The sequence below is a fragment of the Cydia fagiglandana genome, chromosome 12, assembly GCF_963556715.1.
Source record: "Cydia fagiglandana chromosome 12, ilCydFagi1.1, whole genome shotgun sequence".
Taxonomy (NCBI): Eukaryota; Metazoa; Arthropoda; class Insecta; order Lepidoptera; family Tortricidae; genus Cydia; species Cydia fagiglandana.
In genome coordinates this window covers 13838695-13859350 of record NC_085943.1, presented here as the reverse complement: position 1 = coordinate 13859350, position 20656 = coordinate 13838695, and the positions used below count along the sequence as shown (strand labels likewise).

Sequence of the window (20656 nt, the reverse complement as noted above, 5' to 3'; positions counted from 1 at the left end):
TTTAATAGTTATTCATTGCTATTGAGTCTGGTTTCTGATATTCTTTGTAAAAGATTTATTATACAAAGTTTTAAGTTCAACAATTTCCTTCAGTGAGAAATACTACTAGATATTTTTTTCAGATAACGGTTAGGATTTCAAAGGTTTTGTTTTGAGCAGTCTATGTAAGGTATATGATTTCACAGTTGGCCGATTTTTTTAAACGCTTTGCTTGTTGAATTGCGAGTGTGTGAACTAAACTTCATTTATTTATTTATTGAAACTTGATTGCACGATATAAAATTGTACAAATGGCGGACATAATGCCTAGAGGCATTCTCTACCAGCCGACCATTGGGTTCATTGTGAATTCGTTAGTTCGCACATTTGTGGGACACCAGTTTGCGCCACTTGTTCTTGACAAGGTCTCGGGTTTGTCCCCTCCGGGCACAGATGGGAATAGTCACTTCATATAAATCATTTCCATTTTTCCCCGACTCATGTATGGCGGCGGTCACATTAGGGCACAAATTGGAATACACCAGGTCCTTTCATTTGTGAATCGGGACGTTAAATGCGTGTTTAAACGGGAAATGCAAATAAGGTGTTGAATATCCGTAGGGCGCTTCACATAAACATGCAAAATTACGTACGTCGTACATACTTGTATAAAATATCGGATGACGTTCTCTGTGACACCTACATCCTTTATTGAATACATCAACCAGACGTGATGTCTGATTTCATTAATAAAGTAGGTCGGCTGACTGTGGAAATTCATATCCGGAGAAACGTTTGTTCGTCTCTGTCGCTCTTACATTGTTCAAGTGACAGGGACGCAGATAGATAGTTTCTGACTGTCGATATTCTCAGTAGCTTTCGGCTTCGACGAAATTAAATACCTATGTTGATGCTTGTGTATCATTAATTTAAAATGGAATTAATAACATGCCAAATATCGTTCGTAGACGTATCTGCATGATAGCTTTTTGTAAAAGTTAAATATTTTGCCTGACCCCTATTCTATGCCCCAGACCTTATCGGCCGGGTGTATAATTATTCCACACCGTGTATGCCGCGTATAAAAGGCGAACTCAAGCGATCCGAGGCTGCCGGAAGCCGCAAACATTGAGCAAAGAGCCAGGAAGGTTAAGAATTGCCTTTACTGGTTCAATACCAAAGAGAATTTAGTATAGAGGTAGATTGTCAAAGTATATTTGTAGCCACAGCTGATTTACTGCGCCATCTTTAAAGATACCACCATACCTTTACGTCATACCTTTGGCCTATGCTCGTGTTGATGGCGATATTTTTTGACATTTAACAAATATAACATCATATATCAGTGAAAGAACAAGGAATGGCGTTCCAAAAGTTCTAATTTAATCAATTATCGAACGATGGCAGTAAATTTACTGTGGCTACAAAAATTACTTTGACAATCCGCCTCTATATTTTATCAAATTCTTTATAATTATGAAGTAAAAATATCGATACTTGCCAGCAACTAAGCCAACGTTTGGAAAAGTCATTGTAAGCTTGTAGGGTCGGTAATGCGAGTGTAGGTAACTCCACTAGAATCGCAAGCGCCCACAGGCTGCCATAGCTGCTTAAATCAGGCGGGCTTCACGCTTGCTTTCCATCGTCGTGATAATAAAACTAAAGAAACTGAGAAAGAATAATTACCAAACACTTTTGTTTGGTGCCACCTCTATCATCCCCCTAAAGCCGGTAAGATACAATACACCTATACTCGTACGTCATAACCGGCTATTATTGCAGCCCGCAATTTGCTCTAAATAAATCACCACCGAGCCGAGCCGGGCTGCCGGTGTTTATATTCCCTATCTCGGCAATATCAAAGGCCGTATCGAACCGAACATCATATTTCTTTGATTATGGAACGGAAGAGTTGATGTTTTTGGTACAGGGATTTAGATGGAAAATACTGGTGGAAGAAATATTGATACACTTGATTATTCTGTTTGCTCAAAGAAAGACATTTCTGATAAAAAGACTATGAAGTGGTGGGAGAGAATTACGATTGGTGCCGTGACCAGGATAAAGTATAATACATATATATAATCCATAGCTTTCCAACATAGCTGTTATATTATGTATTATAATATATGGTAAGGAGTTTAAAATATATAAACCCGTTATAAAAATGAACAGTCAGTCATTGCTTGATCTTGTTGTTTGATTGAAGTGTTCCCTTTGCGTGGTAATGCCTCTACAGTGTTATTGGCTCTTTTAAATCTGAAATGGAAAATAGCGCCCCGTATGTAATACTAATTGTTTTGTTGTTTTACTTACATGTACCTACATGTTACTTTTATTCGACTATAAGCACACAATTGCGATGGAAAGAAATTAAAATCGGGTTTTAACTAGCTTCAGTTATTTGTCCATCTCACGCACGACTTTTGCTCCTATTCCCATGCGCCAACCAGTGCCAGAGATCTTAAAGTCCTATCAAAATAAGATTAAAACCGTAAAATTTTGCTTAGTCTGAATAGGGTTCCTGTAGGAATAGATTGATTTTCATTTGTCATGTTTATTCTGAAAAACAAGATTTAACAAAAGAAGGCCAAGAGGAGATCCAGTTGTAAATAAATATTTATCACGGGAATCTAACCCGGAACCATTTGCCTGGCAGGTTTATATTCCCTATCTCGGCAATATCAAAGGCCGTATCGAACCGAACATCATATTTCTTTGATTATGGAACGGAAGAGTTGATGTTTTTGGTACAGGGATTTAGATGGAAAATACTGGTGGAAGAAATATTGATACACTTGATTATTCTGTTTGCTCAAAGAAAGACATTTCTGATAAAAAGACTATGAAGTGGTGGGAGAGAATTACGATTGGTGCCGTGACCAGGATAAAGTATAATACATATATATAATCCATAGCTTTCCAACATAGCTGTTATATTATGTATTATAATATATGGTAAGGAGTTTAAAATATATAAACCCGTTATAAAAATAAACAGTCAGTCATTGCTTGATCTTGTTGTTTGATTGAAGTGTTCCCTTTGCGTGGTAATGCCTCTACAGTGTTATTGGCTCTTTTAAATCTGAAATGGAAAATAGCGCCCCGTATGTAATACTAATTGTTTTGTTGTTTTACTTACATGTACCTACATGTTACTTTTATTCGACTATAAGCACACAATTGCGATGGAAAGAAATTAAAATCGGGTTTTAACTAGCTTCAGTTATTTGTCCATCTCACGCACGACTTTTGCTCCTATTCCCATGCGCCAACCAGTGCCAGAGATCTTAAAGTCCTATCAAAATAAGATTAAAACCGTAAAATTTTGCTTAGTCTGAATAGGGTTCCTGTAGGAATAGATTGATTTTCATTTGTCATGTTTATTCTGAAAAACAAGATTTAACAAAAGAAGGCCAAGAGGAGATCCAGTTGTAAATAAATATTTATCACGGGAATCTAACCCGGAACCATTTGCCTGGCAGGTTTATATTCCCTATCTCGGCAATATCAAAGGCCGTATCGAACCGAACATCATATTTCTTTGATTATGGAACGGAAGAGTTGATGTTTTTGGTACAGGGATTTAGATGGAAAATACTAGTGGAAGAAATATTGATACACTTGATTATTCTGTTTGCTCAAAGAAAGACATTTCTGATAAAAAGACTATGAAGTGGTGGGAGAGAATTACGATTGGTGCCGTGACCAGGATAAAGTATAATACATATATATAATCCATAGCTTTCCAACATAGCTGTTATATTATGTATTATAATATATGGTAAGGAGTTTAAAATATATAAACCCGTTATAAAAAAAAACAGTCAGTCATTGCTTGATCTTGTTGTTTGATTGAAGTGTTCCCTTTGCGTGGTAATGCCTCTACAGTGTTATTGGCTCTTTTAAATCTGAAATGGAAAATAGCGCCCCGTATGTAATACTAATTGTTTTGTTGTTTTACTTACATGTACCTACATGTTACTTTTATTCGACTATAAGCACACAATTGCGATGGAAAGAAATTAAAATCGGGTTTTAACTAGCTTCAGTTATTTGTCCATCTCACGCACGACTTTTGCTCCTATTCCCATGCGCCAACCAGTGCCAGAGATCTTAAAGTCCTATCAAAATAAGATTAAAACCGTAAAATTTTGCTTAGTCTGAATAGGGTTCCTGTAGGAATAGATTGATTTTCATTTGTCATGTTTATTCTGAAAAACAAGATTTAACAAAAAAAGGCCAAGAGGAGATCCAGTTGTAAATAAATATTTATCACGGGAATCTAACCCGGAACCATTTGCCTGGCAGGCCGCCAAATGAATCGCATCTCTGGAGTATATTTCAATTGTGTGGAGTAACTTTCCATTACAGTATGTGCTGGGCGCTTGTGTAAAGAATGTAATGTACGATGCCGGGAGGTCTAGGTCAAAAGTAGCTTTTCTTGTTTCAATGTGAAATATTATAATACTAGCGACCCGCCCCGCCTTTGCACTTTAAAAATTGTACATCTAAACCTTCCTTGAGTTGATTGCGAACATACAGACAGACAGACAGACACGCAACGGGGGACTTTTTTGTATTGATTGATACACGGAATGTGCAGAATGTGGTATATGTAGGAATTATTTCAATTAAGGAACTAATCAAATCATTGCCGACCGCGTGACTGTGTGGCCTAGAGGTAGGTGCCGTGCGCGTTAGAGGGTCCATCTTGTGATCTGAACAGGAAATATAAACAAAAACATGTACATTGCCAAAGCAAGTGCTACCATCTACCATTCTCATACATTTTCTTGTGCATACAAGATCTGACGGCTCCTATACTGCCCCCTACCCTATTACCCTATTATTGTGCCTATGCACACTCCCAATAAGCCGCGTAAGCTGAAGACCCCGGTTCGATTTCCGGCCTCGGTCACCATCACAGATTATGTAATTCCCGTGACTGGCTTTCCCTTTTACTAAAGTAAGACGTCCATTTCAGTTTATAATTATTATTTCACATAAATTCAAAAACTTAAAGTACAAAAACATGACAAAAACAATGAATAAAATAAAACTTAAGATTACAATTTATCTAAATGCACACTATTCAAAAATAAAGTAAAACTGGAAAAAATAAAGGTATGATCTGAACGAGGATTTAATAAATGTTAAATATCACACTGTTAACTCAACTTGACGTTTTTACGAAGAAACACTTTCTCTTCTCTATTATTACTTGTATGAAGTAAAAATTACTGTCTACCAGCCAGCCAACTGAATCTAAAATACGTACTTACCTATCAAAAGAAATCTTAAATGTTCATCGTACTGTATAGTGAAAAAAATTGATGTGAATAATAGTATATCCTTGTGTGGAGTTTATTTTTGTGTAAGCGAAATTTAGATGTAAAAATAAAAGTAAAATAAACAAAAATTACGTCTGTTGGTATTCCTGTCTATTTATACTTTCTTTGTGTTTTGAAAGCGTTAAGAAAAAATGAACGCAAAATATTTAAGTAGCCACTTACTGCGTAGAAATTTCTAACGATGTTACGACCTCTAGAATGACTCATTATACTCTGCATATTATGATTCCATTATTTCGATTATCCTTACCTCTAAGGTATTATCTTAAGTATTTTTTTTTGGACTAGACTTTATAATTTACTTTCTTTCTTTAATTATAAACATAATTTCGTTGTCGTCTTTCGTCCCTGAATTTGAACATTTAAATAAAATGCAGATTTACCTGATATTTACCAGATTTAACAAACTTGCTTAAGTCATGATCAATTCAAGACAATTCCTTACTTACGTGTATACACATTTGCACCAAGAAAAGCATCTTACCACTTCACCTTTTTGCATTTCCTGATTAGAAAAGCCACCTTCAACAATACAGCACTCAGAGCAGTCATTTGCCCTCATTTACCACAAAGAACCTCTCAGAAACCTATTCTGTTTAAAAAAAATGATAAGCCTTTTATTTAGATCCTATTCATGTCTTAAGGCATCTGATGCGCACCAATAAACAGGAGCAAGATGTCTCATGATACCATTCCTGATTGCATCTTTTGAGGACCAATCAGCTTTAGTTTGGTGGTATCAACGATTCAAGGTTGTGTCAAAAGGGTGTCATTCTGAATCCCTAACAACGTTTGTCCCCAAATTCACTTGCCCTAACTAGTTTGTCTTAATGGGCACATGCCCTAACGATCATATCATAACGATCATTTTCCATAATGTAAGGTTCTGAATAATGGTTAGGTATTAGAACTTGCTGCCACAAAAGTGGGTTAGGTTAGGGGTTAGAACTGCGACCCTCGCAAAAAAGAAAATATGCTTAATAACATTAAGATAAGTAAGTATCAATAATCAGGAAAAACGAAATAAGGGTTTTTAGTGTTAGGATAACTTTACTGATCATTATGACAAACAATATTAGGGAATGCAAAGATAGGAGAAAATACTTTAGGGATTCAGATATAGATCCTGTCAAAATACAAGGAAAATGATATCAAATTGTCAAAACAGAATCCGGCCAACATTCAACTTTTATTCTCGTGGTTTCCAGTGTTGTTTTAGCGGCCACAAAGGCTGTTTGAGATAAAATGCAACTATTTTATCAGGCTTCACGTGTACTATGCAGTTGCAACGGAAAGGGGACAGGTTTTGAATTGACACTGCAATTGTTTTAGACGGGGTGCCTTGTGTAGTGCAGAAAAATAAATATTATATTTAGTTAGGAGAACAAAAATATGATTTGGATATCAAAAATTTACAGTCATGACATGTAGGTAATAATTGTAGGGAATAAAATTTGTGACAAGTTATATTACAGACATTTCTCTGCCATGTACTTTATGTGACTTTTTTCAACTACATACTCAGATGTATGTGCAGGATGTGTAACATCGTTGTGGTAATCGCATCGTGTTTTTGTTGCAACTCTTTTCTTCCTTTCTTTATTTGTACTACTTGTTTTTAGGGTTCCGTACCCAAAGGGTAAAACGGGACCCTATTACTAAGACTGCTGTCCGTCCGTCCGTCCGTCCGTCTGTCCGTCCGTCCGTCCGTCTGTCACCAGGCTGTATCTCACGAACCGTGATAGCTAGACAGTTGAAATTTTCACAGATGATGTATTTCTGTTGCCGCTATAACAACAAATACTAAAAACAGAATAAAATAAAGATTTAAGTGGGGCTCCCATACAATAAACGTGATTTAGACCGAAGTTAAGCAACGTCGGGCGGGGTCAGTACTTGGATGGGTGACCGTTTTTTTTTGCCTTTTTTTGCATTATGGTACGGAGCCCTTCGTGCGCGAGTCCGACTCGCACTTGCCCGGTTTTTTTTTATTCCCTTAAGCCTGATCCAGATTTAACAACTTGTTATCTATAGTTCAAAACCTTCGCTGATTGGTGCATACGAAATTGCAAGTCGTGCTTCAGATGTGCGCCAATCACCGAGGTAATCATCAAGGTCGTATCGAAACCAGTTCAAAACCATAACTAATTGTTAAAAATTAGAATGGGCTTTCTGGAAAATGCAAAGATTGTGAAGGAGCAAACAACCACTAAAATAATCAACAAGATACCACCCTGTTTTGAACTTCAAAGAACGTTTTTGTTTGAAGAAACGTCACTTTTGACACTGACTTATTATCCGATACATGTCGTATCTTTAGCAAATTTTTGACGCATTTTAACGTTCGTATCAGGCCTTACGTTAAACTTGCTTACAAAACTGCCAAAAAGATAACAATATCCGAAATGTTTCCTCATAAAATTTTACGTAAACAAATCGTAACCTCAAATTCCGTAAAGCCGAAACGAGGGCTCATTACATTAAATAATTCTATGACATAATAAAATGATGTTTAGTCACGGCTATTTCATATTTTATGAGTGGCCTATAAATAAAGTTATCCGTAAGGGCTGTGTCACGGGGATGATATATCTGGGACAAGGGGGAGGGTAACCACTGTAACCAGGGTTGGTGGTCAAACATCTGTTAAGGGTTTGGATTTGCTAATTTATTTATAAAGAACATATATTGTTGTACAAGCACTGTTGTATTCAAACGAATGATGTAGTACGTACATTACGCAAACGCGAACGCTCATCACGCTATCGAATGAAATTTACACTAGGGGTTCTGTAGAAAATGATGTTCCTAAATTTTATAGGATACCTCTATAAAATTTAGGAACATCATTTTCTACTGTACTGTACCTATATTTTTTTGTACGTAATTTTGAACAGCGCGGCAAGCGGGACGTTTTGGAAATTCAAAATCCCACACAAAATGTCACTTAATGCAAACGCGTACGTCACGGTCGGTACGTCACGCTATGATGACATTAAGCTATGTTAAATCCGAATTAAGTCCGAATCTCTTTTGGATGTAGATTTCTAATAGGTTTTCCTGTGATCTATTCGTTTTTTAGAGAATTATTTTGTGTAAGTATTGGTTCAAAATTTTAGACCGGGTAGTTTTATTTTATTATGATCGGGGTAATTTTATGCCAATTTTCTTAAAAAACTTCCAAACTATTTATCTTAAAATTAAAAAAATATATATATATTTTCGATTTCGACAATGACTTATTTCATTTGTTATTTTTATTTTTTTCATCAACCCCATAAAAGTGGCCCCTGCCTTGGGTTCCGCTTTTATTTTTGAGATATGTAACCCTAAAAGTATACACAATTTTTTTATGCGAATGCGTTGCATTTACCGAAAAGGGAGCGTGCCATAAGTTTTTTCGACATTCATTTGAATTGCAGGTGATCGCTAAACAATCGTTATGTACGTACAATAAGGGCATCTAGTTTTACCTTAGGTCAACAATAGCTCGTAATACCTAACCAGCTACCTAGCATTTTCTATTCTTCCTTTTGTAATTTGTATTCTTTTGAAGAACACAATAAGAAAACGTCATTGAAACGGTGAAAGAAATAATATTTTTCATTTTTAAACATTTTTCCTTAAAACCTTCTAAAGCTTTTTCCAATTCCTGACGATACGCGGTTGAGGTCGGAATTAGCAAGGGAGGCAAAATGTCTTTGCAAGTGTTGAAAACGGGGTGAATTTAAATAGGAGTCTGTTTCGAACTTATTATTACTGAAATATACTGGTTATTACAAAAGCCGATCATTTACGCAGTCATCTAGCATAAGTTGCGTTCACGCGCAAGGCTCCATATTCCATCTAGCGCGACTTCAAGTACGGACTCGCGCGCGAGAACAAAACTCACACTAACCGGTCATATATTTTTTCTCAATATAATACTTTTAATGACACTTGACATCATTCTGAGTTAAGCCGCACTTTTAACATAATATTTGACAGGCAATCTTGTATAAATCCCGTTATAACAACACCCGAAGGCTCACACGTGGAACGCTCCAAGACCGTACAAAACTTATCAAGGGTTTTCCAAAGGGTGGCTTAAGCAGCTTAGTCTCAAGGTTAAGTCCAAGACTCAAGGTCACCGGTCACATTGCAATCGGGCTTGTCCCTCCCTAGATATATTGTCTCGGCCTTGACATTAGGTACTCTAGCTCTTAACGGATATCTTTATTTATGGGCTGCAGGGTATTAAAGTTGGGTGAGGAAGGCCCTTTTTACGTTATTGAGATAATCTTGGCGTTTCTTGCGCTAGTTGCTTGGGTCAGAAAATAGTAAATCTCATGCCAGTTCGCAAGGCATTACTAGAGTTAGGCCAAGAAAAGTCTGCAGCGATTTTGATAGCCCACGCAGTTTAAGTGATATTTTTATACGTTATAGTTTCATAGAAGGTTGACGTTTAAAATAACACTTGCACTGAGTGGAGTGCGTGGGCTATCAAAATCTCTGCAGACTTTTCTTGGTCTAACTCAAGCAACCCTTAGTTATTTACTACATTGTCTCGTTGTCAAAGATATACTAGTTATACCGGTAGTTATACCGTACAAAATAAATATTATCTTCAATGGACGCCATCAATTCAATGGATGGATGGATTGGATGGATAGAGTGGAGGCAGATCTCCGTGAGCTCGGCGTCGGCGAAAGCTGGCGGGATACCGCTCTGGACCGACCAAAGTGGCGTGCTCTTGTGTTGGAGGCCAAGACTCATTTTGGGTCACCGCGCCAACAAAGTAAGTAGTAGTAGTAGTAAGTAATGGACGCCATCGCGACGCCATATCATTGTGATTGACGTTGCTTGTCACGCCTTAAACATAACAAAATTCGCAATCCATTGTGTCTTAGAATAAACTTTAAAGTGTATTAAAAATCAAACCCAAAGGTTTTTTTAAAAGTCGCTGAACATAATTATGTTGGTCAGTATGAGGAGTACAGCCTACAGTTTAATTTATTGCTCATATTACAGGCCACACCCGGTATATAAAAAAAACTTTGTATGCAATAACTTGAACACGTGCAATTCATCGAAAGTTTTAACTTTAATACAAATATCGTTCTTAACTCCGAATTGGAACTATTTGGTTAGAATGAATTTATAAATAAAGGTTACACCTACCTACTCTGTTCATACTGAAAAGGAGTCCAATAAACATCCAATCCCTATTACAAGTTCTGACATGGGCTACGAAATCACGATTTATTATGTATTTACTATGATTAGGTACTCTTCTGTTTTTATTGCTAATAATTCAAAGCTCTTTACTATTTTCTGTGAATTTGTTTGTTTAGAAATACTTAGTTTCAAATCTTTCTATTACAATAAAAGCTATCAGCAAGCTTTATTTTATTAAAACTAGGCCGAATATTTAGATACGGAAGATAATTGAGAACCGACACAAATTCCAAAATACTATTATTTACGAGTATACAACCGAAAATGTAAATAGACTTTTACTACTCCGACCCATGTAATCCCTTGTCATAAAATTCCAAATAGACCTTATGTGTTCAAGAAAAAGGTTCTTATTTGAGTGTTCGTTTGATAGAAACAAATGAAACTGGTGACATAAACAAGACAAAGATAGCTTCCATGGCATTTTACGACGCGTTGGATAATATAGACACTTCCTCATATCATCACGCGTTTATATTATTTTGACATCTAGTATGGGATGACATTGGCGGTCTATCGGCGCGATTCGGGATATGAATTGGAGATTCACTAGATATGAAATAGTAAAGATATGTGACGTTCCATGTCCTTATCTTACGGCGGCTAACTTTATGGCGGCTACGCTATTATTAACGCTGCTCCTATATTCAGCGTGGGCAATGGTACCTGTTGCCGTGAAACGTCAGGTATCTTTACTATTTCATATCCAGTGAATCTCTATTTCATTCCCCGAATCGCGTCGTATGATTTATATTCATCTAGCAAATCCAAGAGCCTTCTTAAAGGTTCGACCCTCTAACTCGTTCAACTATTGGTCACTTTCTAGCCTCTTCAACAAACTACAATTAGGTACTACTACTGGGCTGGCCCAGAGGTAATTACACAAATTCATTTTGAACATATTGAATATGAAGTAAACATTAAAAGTAATTATTTTTGTTGAAAGTTGTAACGAGTTGTAACATTTCTCTGTGACGGAATTTATAAAGAAGTCTTATAAAAATCGATTCAACTTATTTCATATTTCGAGGCACCGTGATTGTATAGCGTTTTGTCTTGCTTTTTCTTGAAAAAAGTGCTGTACTGTGTTCTTTTATAATGAGACTCGCTAAATAGAATAATTCTATTAAAAAAATGCTTCATAATTCATAATACTGGACGCTTCGTTTTGAAACACTATTATGCAATAACAAAATTCCTGCTTCAAATGAAAGATAATACAACCATAGAATAAAAGACCCCAAAACTTTTGTTTTTAAATAAAACTTTGAAAATTGTCTCATTACTTCTGGGCCATACTTTATTCGGTGAAAAGCAAGTGAGGTAAACCAAGAGAAGTCTGCAACGATTTTGATAGCACACGAAGTGCATGTGTTATTTATACGTGATAATTTTATTAAGTTTGACATTTAAAATAACACTTGCACTGCGTGTGCTATCAAAATTGTTGCAGAATTCTCTTGGTCTAACTCTAACTACCTATTTAATACCAGTCATTTTACTCGTTTCTGCTAGACTAGTAATCTGTATAATGTTTTATTCATCATCATCATCATCTCAGCCATAAGACGTCCACTGCTGAACATAGGCCTCCCCCTTGGACCTCCATTCGTAACGGTTGGAAACGACCCGCATCCAGCGTCCTCCGGCGACCTTAACAAGGTCGTCTGTCCATCTTGTGGGTGGACGTCCTACGCTGCGCTTGCTAGTCCGTGGTCACCACTCGAGCACTTTTTGACCTCATCGGCCATCTTTTCTGTGTGCAATGTGGCCCGCCCATTGCCACTTCAGCTTGCTAATCCGGTGGGCTATGTCGGTGACTTTAGTTCGTCTACGGATCATTTCTGATTCGACCACGCAGAGAAACTCCGAGCAAAGCCCTCACTAATATTTTATTGCGGCTCGTTAAATAAAACTGTGCATTTTGTAGACAACGACCACTATTCTAAACCCGCGTAATTGTTGTTTTTATAGTTTCTAACTCTTCTTTATCTACTCGCTATGAGCTTGGTGAATTTTAATGATAGAATTTCATGTATTCGTGATAATTCAGAAAAAAACTATAGTGATATAGATAACATATTTGTAATTTCATTTTGTATTACAATGCCCAGCATTAATATTAACTGTAATGTAATATTAAATTAGGTTATTTATACAAACAAAATTAATATTATATTAAAATTTAGCACAGAATGTTAAAAGTACTAGTATTAAGATCTTGCGATGCTAGAGGCTATAGTTCCAGCTACACCATTTAAAAAGTAAATAAGACTCAAACGATATACAAAAGAACTCCATACATAACGTGGAAATTATCAAAACCCTATAAAAACGCCCGTTCCAAACTCCAACGTTCAATATCTGTGACTGCGTCAAAACTTTTTGTTGAAATTCTGAAAGTCATTGAACATTTTATTTATTCAATACGTCATGTGGGAATAACCCTTCGACACTTCGACAGCGACGAAGTTTTTGGTTGGATTCTGACAATTGTTTACATTTATTTTCAATCTGAATCTGACAATGGGCCCGCTTACAAAACTGTCCGTCTATCTTTCAACAGGATGAATTCCATGAATACGTAATAAAACATGAAATACACGAGTACACATAAAGGGTGACACGCTAGACCTGGCCAGGCCCGGGCCGAGGCGTCCGACATGTCATTTTCTATGACGGCTGATCGGTGATCACGTGGTTCCATAGAAAACGGAGCACCAGAAGCTCTGGCCCGGCCCCGGCCCGGTCTAGCGTGAGTCATCCTTAAGGCGACCGGTTTTTAAGTTTGCCTACTTTCATAATTTCATAGTTTTATGAGTGAGTGGGTTCAAATTTTACGTTCATATTAAACATAAGAAAAAAATCAAAATAACGATGGGTCTTCTTTGGTGTGTCTTTAGGCGAATTAAAAATTTTGAAATAGCCTGTTCCTAAAGGAATAAAGACTACCTACAAATATAATAAAGTTAAAGATTAAACAGGCAGCAGGGTGTAGCCCCCTCTTAAAAGAAGCATATTTTCCATCTTAAATGAATAAATATTTTAAAACATAATATTATTTAAAAATTGTTTAATATACCTTGTAACAGAATAGGTACATGTGATGTAAACGAGTAAAATCACGTTTTATCGTAGCTTCCGAAATAACCCTTCAAATGAATTTCTTTCGAAACGAGCTTAGAGAATAGCACTTTGTCAGGATTTACGGCTCGATTCTGAAAATGTATTAGATCTCTACTAGACCTCAGCAAGTTACGATATGGATAATTTAAAGATATTTGTAAGGTAGATATGTCAAATTTGACGTTTGCGCGATTCTGGAGGTCCTCTTGAACGATTTCGACAAGATAGATATGTCAAATTTGACGTTTCCGCGATTCTGGAGGTCCTCTTGAACGATTTCGACAAGTTATGACTTAGATATCCAAGTCACATCTAGTCGATATCTAATGTAAATCTAGTTGATCTCTATATCGTTTCTAGATCTTGTGATTATCTCGTTTCCCGAATATGCGTGTTAGATCTAAAAATGGATGGATGTTTGTAACTTACCCTAAAATATGCGTACACGTCTCCAATCTAACATTGTCATGCTCAATTGCCATGTACTACTAAAAACCGGCCAAGTGCGAGTCGGACTCGCGCAGTAAGGGTTCCATACCATTACGCAAAAAACGGCAAAAAAATTAAGTTTTTTGTATTGGAGCCCCACTTAAATATATATTATATTCTGTTTTTAGCATTTGTTGCGGCCTGGCCACGACATTAAGCGACCAGCGGTGCGGCGGGCGGCGCGGCAAGGTAGAGCGGTGCGGCGAGCATGCCACGACTTCGCAGCAGCGGCGGCGGCGTCGAGCGAATGGGACGTACTTACTCAAGTGTTTAAAAATGTCTTTAGTGCCCCGACAGCAGCTCATATTTCACGAGAGATATATTAAATATAAGAGAAGGTGTGCAGGAACATAATAGACGCCGTTATACGTTAGGTGAATTTAGAGTGTTGTACGAAGAATATAGAAAAGCATCCCGCAAAATTTTATGAGTAGGCACACTTACACTACAATGAGTATAGAAACATTTGATTATAATTATACTCCAAAACTTTCTTTTATTTCTTCCCACAACCTTTGCCGCAACGTGCAACGTATATTTAGGATGTATCGACATCCAAATTGCAGGCCTAATTAATATTTCCGTGATTTTAAACACTTCGTGTCATTTTCACGCACGAATATTATAAAAAAATTTGTTCTACGGTTCACCGCGCCCGATGCGTACCACCGCTAAGACCAGTCGCGCCGCGCTGTGAGTCGTGGCCACGTTCCTCGCGCCCGTGTATTTGTTTCCATCGCCCGCCGCGCCGCGCCTCGCCGCCGCCGGTCGCTCGAGTAAGAGTGACATTCAATTTCCAACTGCAGCTGCAATACTCTTCATTTTACTATGGAAACGCGTCGCTGTCATTGTCAATTACCCGAAAAAACGGGGAATTAAGGAAACGAGAAAATAAGTCAGTTTAAATACAATACTCTGTTTTAAGTCAGGAACAACGAGAATTCCTTGAACTACAGTCGGCAGCATTGCTGCAGCAGTAACGGCTACTCCTGATGAGAAAGTAACTTTAAGACCCATTTCATAATTAAGCTATGAACTCAGCTGTTACAGGCTTACCTTTAAAACTTATTTAGATAAAATAAAGCTACTCCAGATAAGATTAAATAATTAAATATTCTCCGTAAACGTAACGTAAACTAGGTCTGCTAAGAGAATAAGATTGACACAACCGACAGCAAAAAAAAAATATATATTCTTTTGGTCGAAGAAGAAAAGAATACTTGATCCCCATAATTTATAACGAGTACCCTCTTTTACTTGAAACACCTAAATGAAACATAGGTAGATTGAAGTCTGAATTTAAACAGACTTTGCTACATAAATATGAAAACTTAACCTAGCTACCTACTTTCTTTTGTTAACAAAGCGTTTGTGCCGCTATATAAATTCTTCTTGTTATGTTCGTGCTATGAAAATAATGTCATTATTAGTACTATGTTAGGTTATTTCTCTAACGGAATCAAATCAAATCCTACTAAACTGTCAAGTGTAATTTGAATACATAATACATAATTATAAGTAATTAGCAACGCTTAATACAATTTAGTGTGGTTGGCTGGCCGTGCGTGGACCTTATCTCAACGAGATAAGATCTACGCCTGGCCAGTATAGTGTGATGCTGTCTCGCAAGATAGATTTAGGATACATACATATAGGTAAATTTATATGTTCTTAATTACAACGTAACTTGTTACTTAATAATTAGTGTACCTATTTAGCTTAAGCTTAGTTTAGAGCGCACCGCCAACAAACTATCTCACAGTTTGGCGAAACATTAGATGTGGAGTGGAGGCAGATCTCCGTGAGCTCGGCGTTGGCGAAAGCTGGCGGGATACCGCTCTGGACCGATCAAAGTGGCGTGCGCTTGTGTTGGAGGCCAAGACTCATTTTGGGTCACCGCGCCAACAAAGTAAGTAAGTAGTTAGATTAAGGTACTAAATATTGTATATATTCTGTAAAATTTTCAATAAAAAAAAAATGTATTTGATAACGGACGTAAGAAACGAACAATAAATATAAAGGTGACGTTCGGATGTCAACTGCACGTGCATTACTGTTGCGTCGTTGTTGCTGCCACTGTATCTGTCAATTTCCTTGAACTGCTGCAGCAATGCTGCTGACTGAAATGGTAACATTCCATTTCTAACCGCAGTTGCACTACCGGTACTGAAAGCGTCGCTGTCATTGTCAATTTCCATAGTAAAATTGACAGTAGTGCAGCTGTCGTTGGAAATGGAATGTTACCCAAAGAGTGACATTCCATTTCCAACTGCAGCTGCAATACTGTTCATTTTACTATGGAAATTGACAATGACAGCGACGCGTTTCCATAGTAAAATGAACAGTATTGCAGCTGCAGTTGGAAATGGAATGTCACTCTAACGCTCCTGCAATCTTTATCCGAAACTAACCTTAACACTCAACGAAACGTTTCTGGAACGTCATGAGGAAACATTTATTTGAATTTATGGAGATGAACGGCGGAATTACGTTGAGTTTGTAAGCCTCTGATTAGTGCTCAGTAAAGTAATGTTTTAGTGCTCGTATCTCATAATGTTCGTTTCTTCGTCCGAAAAGAACGTGAGACTTGAGTCAAAATTAAGTAATTATTCAACGTATATCGTCAACTGTTAAAAGCATTAGAACAAAATTAAATTATTTTCAGACACCTGCTGCGATAGCAGAGGACGCCCGCTGGTTCGATTCCAGCCTGGGGCACTGGAGGCCTTGGTCACTTTTTAGGGTTCCGTACCCAAAAGGTAAAACGGGACCCTATTACTAAGACTTCGCTGTCCGTCCGTCCGTCCGTCCGTCCGTCTGTCACCAGGCTGTATCTCACGAACCGTGATAGCTAGACAGTTGAAAGTTTCACAGATTATGTATTTCTGTTGCCGCTATAACAACAAATACTAAAAACAGAATAAAATAAAGATTTAAATGGGGCTCCCATACAACAAACGTGATTTTTGACCAAAGTTAAGCAACATCGGGAGTGGTCAGTACTTGGATGGGTGACCGTTTTTTTTTATTTATTTTTTTTGCTTTATGGTACGGAACCCTTCGTGCGCGAGTCCGACTCGCACTTGCCCGGTTTTTCTTAGTATATGACATCTATTCTTCTTTCTATTCTAGTTTATGTTTTTCACTATCTGGATAAATAATATTGCATTTTATAATATAAAACATGGAAGATACTTTGATTAGTTGAAATTTCCCGCAGTCGAAATTGACCCCCTTCACTTTACTTCACATTTTTTTTTTCTTCTGTCGCCCTTCAATAAAAGTAACAAAAACCATTTATTCTTCATCGCTAGCCGAATCCATTTTACATCTCGCACGAGTTCCAAACGCTCCTTACGACGAAAAATTACGTCAGTAATTCACACGACGTGATCCGTATAATGCGATGTGTGATAAGTATGCGGAACTATGGAAATATCGGCCATACGATGGCTGTAAATCACTTTTGTCTTACCGAAATTTGTGAGGCCAGGGGCTGCTACCGCGCTTACAGAGACTCTCAGACACGCTAACTGCAAAACTTGGCAGTAATATCGCATCCCTATAAGCCTCACACTTAGTGACAATTCCTTGTCTTGGAAGCACTGGTGGCCTAGCGTAGCGGTGAGAGCGTGCGACTTGCAATCTGGAGGTCGCGGGTTCAAAACCCGGCTCGTACCAATGAGTTTTTCGGAACTTATGTACGAAATATCATTTGATATTTACCAGTCGTTTTTTGGTGAAGGAAAACATCGTGAGGAAACCGGACTAATACCAATAAGGCCTAGTTTACCCTCTGGGTTGGAAGGTAAGATGGCAGTCGCTTTCGTAAAAACTAGTGCCTACGTCAAATCATGGGATTAGTTGTCAAGCGGACCCCAGGCTCTCGAGCCGTGGTGAAATGCCGGGATAACGCGAGGAAGAAGTGACAATTCCTTGTCCTTACAATTTTCAACAGCAGCGTCCGATTTCAAGTAATACGTCACAAACATTATACCATTACCAGACGCCGAACTCAATTTGAACGCAATTATTCTTAAAACCTTTTTATCCGTAAAAAATAGGTTACGAGCAAATCCAGGGTCAGGAAATTAGTTAAATTTGGCTCGCTCGGCGAACTGATTGTCTTTTATGAAAGCTTGGCCGGTTGCCTAATTCGTTGCATAGCCTAGGAATCCTCTAGACCGAGCATAGTCGCGCTACCCCCTCTGCCACGCATATGGTAATTATACTCCGTGTTCGAGTCGAAAGTGTCTTTGTGTGACGTCCGTGTCTTTGAACGGACCAATCACGGCACGGGACTTCGCTCACCTCGTCCCGCGCACCCCCGCATTTTTGGCATCCTCGGTTTCATGAAATAATTGCTCTAAACTCGGTCTAGAGGATTCCTAGTCTATGATTCGCTGCCTTTTAAAACAAAAGTGTACAGCGGTTTATTGTAGATTGGTATTTGCGAGTTTTTGTTAATATTCATGTTTTTGAATTGGAATTAATTATTTCCCAGTATTTTGTCCCAGTAGCGGTTGACTGGTAGAGAATGCCTCAATGCATTAAGTCCGCCTTTTGGACTTTTTACTTGTTCTTGTGCAATAAAGTTTGAAATAAAAATAATCAAATGAATAAATAATGCTCGAATAATAACGAAATAACATCATTTAAATATTATTTTGATGTCAAAGTGTACATTCGTATTGGCCTCAAGGCAAACAGCTGATCTCGAAGCCAATTTTTAAAAATGTTTTATAAAAAAATTAATTAGAGTAAAATATTGCACAAGAAATACAAAAATAAAAACTTAATAATATTAAGCTTTATAGTGAGTAGGTACTACGTTTCAAGTAATTTATTCAAGCTAATTAAAGTATTATTTCACGTTTCGTACGTGGGCGGAGAGCAAAAGGATTAATTTTAGGGTCCAGTTACCCTTTCCAGTTTTAATTACATGTTACTAAAGAAAAAAATTGTCAATTTGTCACCATTGAAAAAAATGTAAGCTAGCTAATATAATATAAATAATTATCGTCGCTGCGCTCGTAAATTCCACTATGTTCAAAAACCCAAATTTACTGGAGACACAAAAAACATGTCAATTTATCAACTGTATTAAGAACGCGAAAACTATTATACAACACAATTCATAAAACTTTCAAAAAAGACCGCTTTAAAAGCCGTAAACCTTAAAATTTAACCTCTGATATTCCAATATCCTAGATTTCCTAGAAGAATGTTCTGTTAAACTTTTCGAGCTATTTACAAGATTAACTTTCTACAGTTCAACCGCAAACTCTACAGATATTTATTTAATAACAGTAAAGACACCCAACGATCCTTACAGTGATCTCCTAAATAAAGATGCGGGTTTTCTACCGAGTTGCGCTACTGTTTTTTACGTAGCTGTGCCTGCGCGCTCCATAGCCGCGTAGACCTCAGTCTTGCTACGCCAACCGCCTCGGCTGCTACGACGCGTAGCGGTCACGGATGGCCGTTTGCTACGAATGCTACGGAACTAAAACTTTAGCTCGACTCGGCTAAAAAGTGTGTGTAATTTAGTAAAAAAATAGATTGTTAGTGCACTAATTTTAGTGTTTGTGTTTGGTGAGTGTGAACACGGACCGGTGTCCAAATTGCAAAAGCAACGAACGATGACTTCTTTATTTTGCAGGTTAGTTGTTTTTTTTTAATTAAGAGCAAATGGCCCGTAAAGTCTCTTGCTTGAATAGATGGATGTAGCGTTAGTGCAAAAGGGTTTTGTAGGACTGTTATTTAAAATTTCATTAGCTCTTAAAAAGTGTGTTTGAAGTGTCTTTGTAATTAAATTGAGCACCGTTTTGTTCCTTTGGTTTTGTAGGTAATTCGTCATTATTTTTTACCTAATACTGTCTAAAGGGAAATAATGCGGTGAATTTTAATCAATTGCTTAGTTCTCAAGGGGTAACTTTATAATTAATAAATTTTGAAGGCTTGATACGAGTATACACCTCTTGAATTTGTGACCAATTTCGAATTTTGAAAGAATTTAAGCATATCCTTTAATTATTAAAAAATAGTTAAGACAGCAAACTACGATATCATTTTAACGATAGAACCTAAGGTAATTTAATCGACTCATTTAATATAATTCATCAGTTCCTAATGAGGTTAAAATGATATTTAATGTTTATTTTCAGTAATTTCCCATTTTACACACACATTATTACTGCTATCGAAAAAATAAAATCATTTTAAGATAAGATTTGTGATGTTGATGGTTGACTGGTAGAGAATGCCATGTAGCGTTAAGTCCGACTTTTGTCACTGTATATTTTTTACTGTGCAATAAAGTAAAAAAAAAAGATTTAAGGAAAATGAATTTTCATCTTATTCCTCAGATTGCCACTTTTCAAAATAAAATTAACGACTAACGAGCAGACGAGCCTCAGGGGAAGCAAGCAGCTATCCAATATAGTAATTGAAATAAGCAAAATCAGAAACCCTAGCCAAGATGACAATCG

General features: G+C 37.2%; 1 protein-coding gene and 1 long non-coding RNA gene across 3 annotated transcripts in view; both read left to right on the top strand.

Annotated features, from left to right (window-relative positions):
- The window catches only part of LOC134669667 (uncharacterized), a 254006-nt gene that overhangs the window by 27122 nt on the left and 206228 nt on the right, over positions 1-20656 (top strand). The window lies entirely within an intron of this gene.
- LOC134669652 (uncharacterized) overlaps positions 19498-20656 on the top strand; it is a 183738-nt gene continuing 182579 nt past the window's right edge. Inside the window, exon 1 of one of the 2 annotated variants that reach the window (XM_063527327.1) lies at positions 19498-19827. The gene's annotated coding sequence lies outside the window, so the exon portion shown is untranslated. The remainder of the gene's footprint in view (positions 19828-20656) is intronic. The other variant, XR_010098926.1, reaches the window with a different exon arrangement.